Source organism: Tamandua tetradactyla (genome assembly GCF_023851605.1).
Source record: "Tamandua tetradactyla isolate mTamTet1 chromosome 18 unlocalized genomic scaffold, mTamTet1.pri SUPER_18_unloc_1, whole genome shotgun sequence".
NCBI classification, from domain to species: domain Eukaryota; kingdom Metazoa; phylum Chordata; class Mammalia; order Pilosa; family Myrmecophagidae; genus Tamandua; species Tamandua tetradactyla.
Genome location: NW_027518250.1, coordinates 1,418,073 through 1,424,074, shown reverse-complemented (window position 1 = coordinate 1,424,074; position 6,002 = coordinate 1,418,073). Strand labels below are relative to the sequence as shown.

General features: G+C 35.2%; 1 non-coding gene and 1 pseudogene across 1 annotated transcript; both read right to left on the bottom strand.

Moving 5' to 3' along the window:
* Positions 1-964: 964 nt before the first annotated feature.
* Positions 965-1,155, bottom strand: LOC143672877 (U2 spliceosomal RNA). Its single transcript, XR_013170089.1, has one exon. It is a non-coding gene; the product is annotated as a U2 spliceosomal RNA (small nuclear RNA).
* A 1,695-nt stretch (positions 1,156-2,850) lies between these two features.
* Positions 2,851-3,793, bottom strand: LOC143672870 (olfactory receptor 4C11-like; annotated as a pseudogene).
* Positions 3,794-6,002: the final 2,209 nt, after the last annotated feature.

The window sequence follows — 6,002 nt, the reverse complement described above, 5'->3', positions numbered from 1 at the left end:
AAAAAATGCACAAAAAGTGTGGGGAGTTTCCATGCACCACCACCTCCCCACAACACACACCATACACACCACACACTTAATTTCCCCTATTATTAACATTTTGCATCATTGTGGTAATTTTTAACAAGTGATGAACCAGTATTATTGGTAATTCATTACTAACTAAAGTTTATAATTCACATTAAAATAGAACTCTTGTGTTGTACAGTTCTATGGGCTTTGATAAATGTGCAGTATCATGGATCCTCCATTATGGTATCATCCAGAATAGTTTTCTCACCTTAAAAATCCCCAGTGATTGACCTCTTATTCCCTCCTTCCCTCCCATGACACACACTGATCATTTTCTGGATTCTATAGTTTTGCCTTTTCCAGAATGTCAGACAATACATAGGCTTTTCAGACTAGTTTCTCTTAGCATTGTGTATTTACATTTCCTCTTACCTTTTTAAGGCATGATAGCTTATTCCTACTTATTCCTGAATGATAATCCATAGTACAGATGTATCACGGTCCATATATTCACCTATAGAAAGGCATCATAGCTAGTTCAAATTTTTGGCAATTGTGAGTAAAACTTCTATAAACATTTCTGTGAAGATTTTTGCATGGGCCTACATTTTCAACTACTTTGAGTAAATAAATGTGTCATTGCTGGATGATATAGCAGGCCTATGTAGAGTTTGCAAGCAACTTCCAGATCCTCTTCCAAAGTGTCTGTATGATTTTGCATCCTACCAGCAATGATTGACACTTCCTCATACTCCACATCCTTGCCAGCATTTGATTTATTTTATTTTATTCATTCTAATTTGCATTTGCAAAACAATAATATTATCGATGGTGAAAATTTTTCATGTCCATATTTGTCATCTGTATATTTTTTGGCGAGGTCTCTGTTTGGAGTGTTTTCTTACTGTTGAGTATTAACAGTTTTTAAAACATCTAATATCTTTTTTTTTTTTTCTGGTGCACCGTTCCTGGAAGTACTGCAATACCAGGTCGATGCGTGGAGTGGACGGAGCAAGCTCGTATTCCATCTCCCTGCTCCAAAAATCCATTTAATATATTGTCCTCGGATAGAGGACGTATCAGATATTAAACTGATAAGAACAGATACTACACTTGATCTTAGCCAAAAGGTCGAGAAGCGATAAAAAAAACATCTAATATCTTTTAATGGTTCCTTCTATATTCTGCATACAAGTCATTAGTCAGGTATTAATTTTGCAAATACTTTCTCCCAGTCTGTATTTTGTTTTTAATTTATAAATAGGACTTTTTTGATGAGGTGTGGCTCAATTCAATCATGATAGGAATTAATCCTATTACTGAAGGACTTGTTGGAAAGTTTGCAAAGAGAGAAAGTGAAAGGAAGCACCAAAAAATATACAGATGACAAATAAAATAGTCAGTTTAAGCTAAGGAAATGCACCAGGATGGGGTTAGAACATAGAAAAGTTAAACAAATCTAAAAATCATTTTTCTTTTTCTTAACAGTACAGCAGAATTTACTCAGACTTTAAAGTTTCATAGGCTCACTATTACTGATATTGATGTCTAAATAAGTTGCTAATTAACTTTTTATTATAAGGACAATATCTTTTCATGAAAATGTTTGGCTGGGTGTTTGCTAAATGTATTTAAGTTACTTGAATTGTTAAATTTAATATGCAGCATACCATATATGTATATATAGATATATAACTTTCAGGTTAATATATTCAATCTGAAAACTATCGGCATGGTTCTTATTTTTTTGGCTATTTCTACAGATAGCACAATGTTTATTATTAACAAGATCATCCCAGAGAAAATGGATTAAGACATCATTTATAAATAGGGATAATTTACTGAAGCATCTTTAACAATCTGATTTATTAGGCAGCAAGCAATATGTAACATTGAACAAATATTTTTTATTTGAAAATAGAAAATATAAATTTTGGAACATATAGGTTATTTAAGTGAACTTACTTTTTTGTGTGATTTATCAGTTTGGTTCTTATTTAAGTTTTTTGGCTATTTCTGCATATGGCACAATGTTTATTACTAACAAGATCATCTCAGAGGAAGTAGATTAAGACATCATTTAAAAATAAGGATAATTTATTGAAGTGTCTCTGACAATCTGATTTATTAGGCAACAATAAATATAATATTATTGAAAAAATATTTCTTTATTAACAAATGGGAAATGTAAATTTTAGAACACATAGGTTATTTAAGTGAATTTAAGTTTTTGTGTAATTTTTGGAAATATAAAAATACCTTGGATTATTAAGCAAGATATACAATATGCATGGTTTCTTGAATTTAGTTTAAACATTAAAAAAAATTTATAAAGAATCAAATGTATAGAAAATACATAACATTCACTTAGAGGCCAAAAACAATAGAAATAAAAAAACAAGATAAAAACTCTAAATAAAACAAAAGAAAAAGCCTTTTAGGAAAATGTAAACTTTATATGTAAACACAAAATATGCATTGACTATTTCTACCAATAAATAGTGCAATAAACAAAAAAAATTAAATAAATCAGGTGTATTGACATTGCAATGCATAAATGAGTCAGCCTTCTGCCCTAGATTAGGTGTGACCTGAGAGGCAGATAATCTGTCAATAGAAAAGACTTTTAGTCCATAATTTTCTGTATTAAACTGACACTCATTTGTCTCTGATAAGAAAAATTTTGCCTTGACATTCAACTTTTCTGTGAACTAGAAATAACTATCAACTACAACCTTATATATAACTGCATGTTCTTTGCACAATAATGACACTGTCATTTTGATTTATGTACCAATTTATTCAAAACATGAGTGAGTAAGTAAATGAACCCTCAAGTCATCCTTTAACTTCTGAGGTAATTTTAATACTCCATAACTTTTTCATAGCATTTTTCACTTCTGCATTTCTTTGTGTGTAGATGAGTGGATTGAAAAAGGGGCATTCCAATGGTATAGAATATTGCTACTATCTTGCCCATGGGTAACATGGTAGGGGGATGAGTATACATGAATGCACATGGAACAAAGGATAAGACGATGACAATGATGTGGGAGGTACAAGTTGATAAGGCTTTTTTCTTCCCTTCTGCACTGTGGTTTCTCAGAGAATGCAAAATGACAATGTATGAGAATATCAGAAACAAGAAACTGCTTGAGAAAATGGCCCCACTATTGGAAACAAACAGTAGGTTGATCACATAAGTGTCCATACAGGCAAGTTTCCACAAGGGCTGTAAATCACAGCAATAATGATCAATCATGTTGGGTCCACAGAATAACAATCTCAAGGCCAGGGCAATCTGAGCCATAGAATGTATGAAAGACCCTATCCAGGCAAGAAGAATCAAGATGCTGCAGACCTGCCTGCTCATGATGGTTGTGTAGCATAAGAGCTTACAGATGGCCACATACCGATCAACAGCCATGAAGATGAGGGCAAAGATCTCCATGCAGTCAAATAAATGCAGTGCAAAGACTTGATAGACTTGAATCAAGCATTCATTGTAGGATATGATTTTCCTGGAAGTCAGAACATCCACAAATAGTCTAGGGGCTGTGGAAGTTGAAAAGCAGACATTGACAAAGGACAAAAAAAAAAAGGAAGAAGTAGACAGGGCTCCCAAGTGTCTGGCTGAACTTGATGGTTACAATAACGAACAAATCCCCACCACTGTTCCCACATAAAAAATTAAGACGATTAAAAACATCATTTTCTGCCTCAAAGGATCCTGTGTCAATCCTAACAGTATGAATTCAGTTACACTGTTATTTTGCGGCATTGTTTCAGTCAATTTGGGAAAAGTATTGGTTAGAAATAGTTAATCTGCATGGAGAAATGAAATGATTTTATAAATGAGCACATTTGTAGCCTGAATAAAAGCTTGATAATTGAACTTCGTCCCTTAATAATGGATAATCACTTACCCATCTGTATTAATTTTTTTCTGAATGAACTCCAATTCACAAAACTTATTCAAACTATTGACTCTTCAGACATAATAAACTTTAATTTTTTGGATTTGCCAGAAGTATATAATTTCCTGATCTGAATGTCTATCTTTAGTTTTCAGAAGTTCTCTATCTGTATTAAGAATATTGTGCTACAAAGATAGAAAATATTCATCCATAACTTACTTCAGTGAATTTTCACCTTTCTTGATCCTGGCAATCCATTCATTAAATATTCTTCTAGAAAAATTCTGAACATTTGATGAATGTGTATCTAAACACTTGAAAGGATCTTCCTTAAGAAAACCTACATACAAGCACACACACACACACACACACACACACACACACAACATACACACGGAGGCTACAAACCTAAGATTTTAGCTTACCAAGGATTTGGCATGTGATAATGAGAGAAAAATAGTGCAATGGACACCAAATCAGCAAGGCTGTAGACCTGGTGGCTTCCAGTTTCAATTCAACCTTTCATTCAACTATGTACTTTTTTTATTATACCATGTTGCTCCTCAGTAAATTATTGTTCTTATTCATTGGTTTTGTGATGCTGTCATCCTCATTTTTAAACATACAATGAGGCACTGAAACTGTCCATAGTTAATGTAAAAGAAAGGAGGGTCAAATGCCCTAAATCAGAACAGGCTTTTATATTTCAGCTTATAACTTGAGCACCAGAACTTAAAAACTGAGTTGAGAAAGCCACAAAGGATAGCAGAAGCTTCTCAATAGAACTTTTGTCATCTATATACTTGAGTGTCTTATAATCTGACATCAAGAAAGAGAATTCAGAAATATAATGTGAGTTTATATTTATTAATATCTAGCTATATGCTGGATAAGAATAATTTTTATGTACATTACCACATTTATGTACATTCATGTGCATGTGTGTAATGTGTTTTGTACATTACCAAGCAATAGAATGGTCACAAGCAAAATAAGTGTCAGACTAGTAAAATATATTTACAACACTAAAGCATAATTTCTTCAAATGCCAATAGATTTTATGTCAGTATTTAAAAAATGACAACAAAAATGAAAGGCAGACTTCCGGAGAAGATGGCAGTTTAGTAAGACCCATGGGTCTTAGTTCCTCCTCCAGAACAGCAACTAAAGAAACAGAAACAATATGAAACAGCTCCCGGAGCCACAACAGAGACCAAAAAGACAGCATACCCCATTCTGGAATGGTTGAATGGGCAGGGAGAATCTGCTGCAGTGAGATACCCGAGGGGCACGCGCTTTCCCGGGCCGGGGCGGCTGGTGACTGGGGTCCCTTCCACACATGTGGCTTCCTGGTCCAACTGGGAACGTTGGATAGCGGGGCCCTCCTGCCACACTTGGTGTCTCGGGCCAGCTGGGCAATTTGGACCAGCACTCCCCCAAGCCGCAGCGGCCGGCGACCCCCCCTCCACGCGCGGTTTCCCGGGCCGACTGCGAGATTCGGATTGGCAAGTTAAAGGAGCCACAGCATCTTTTACTGGTGGGACCCACAGACAGACAAGCGCCACGAGCGCCACCTACAGGGCAGGAAAAGAAATACAGAGCCCAGAGATTTCACAGAAAAACCTTTCAACCAGCCGGGTCCCACACCCAGGGAAATCTGATCAAATGCCCAGACACCAGCAGAAAATAATGGATCACGCTCGGAAAATTGAAGATATGGCCCAGTCAAAGGAACAAACCAATAGTTCAAATGAGATACAGGAGCTGAGACAACTAATGCTGAATATACAAACAGAAATGGAAAACCTCTTCAAAAACCAAATCGATAAATTGAGGGAGGACATGAAGAAGACATGGGCTGAACAAAAAGAAGAAATAGAAAAACTGAAAAAACAAATCACAGAACTTATGGGAGTGAAGGACAAAGTAGAAAAGATGGAAAAAACAATGGATACCTACAATGGTAAATTTAAAGAGACAGAAGCTACAATTAGTGAACTGGAGGATGGAACATCTGAATTCCAAAAAGAAACAGAAACTATAGGGAAAAGAATGGAAAAACTTGAGCAGGGA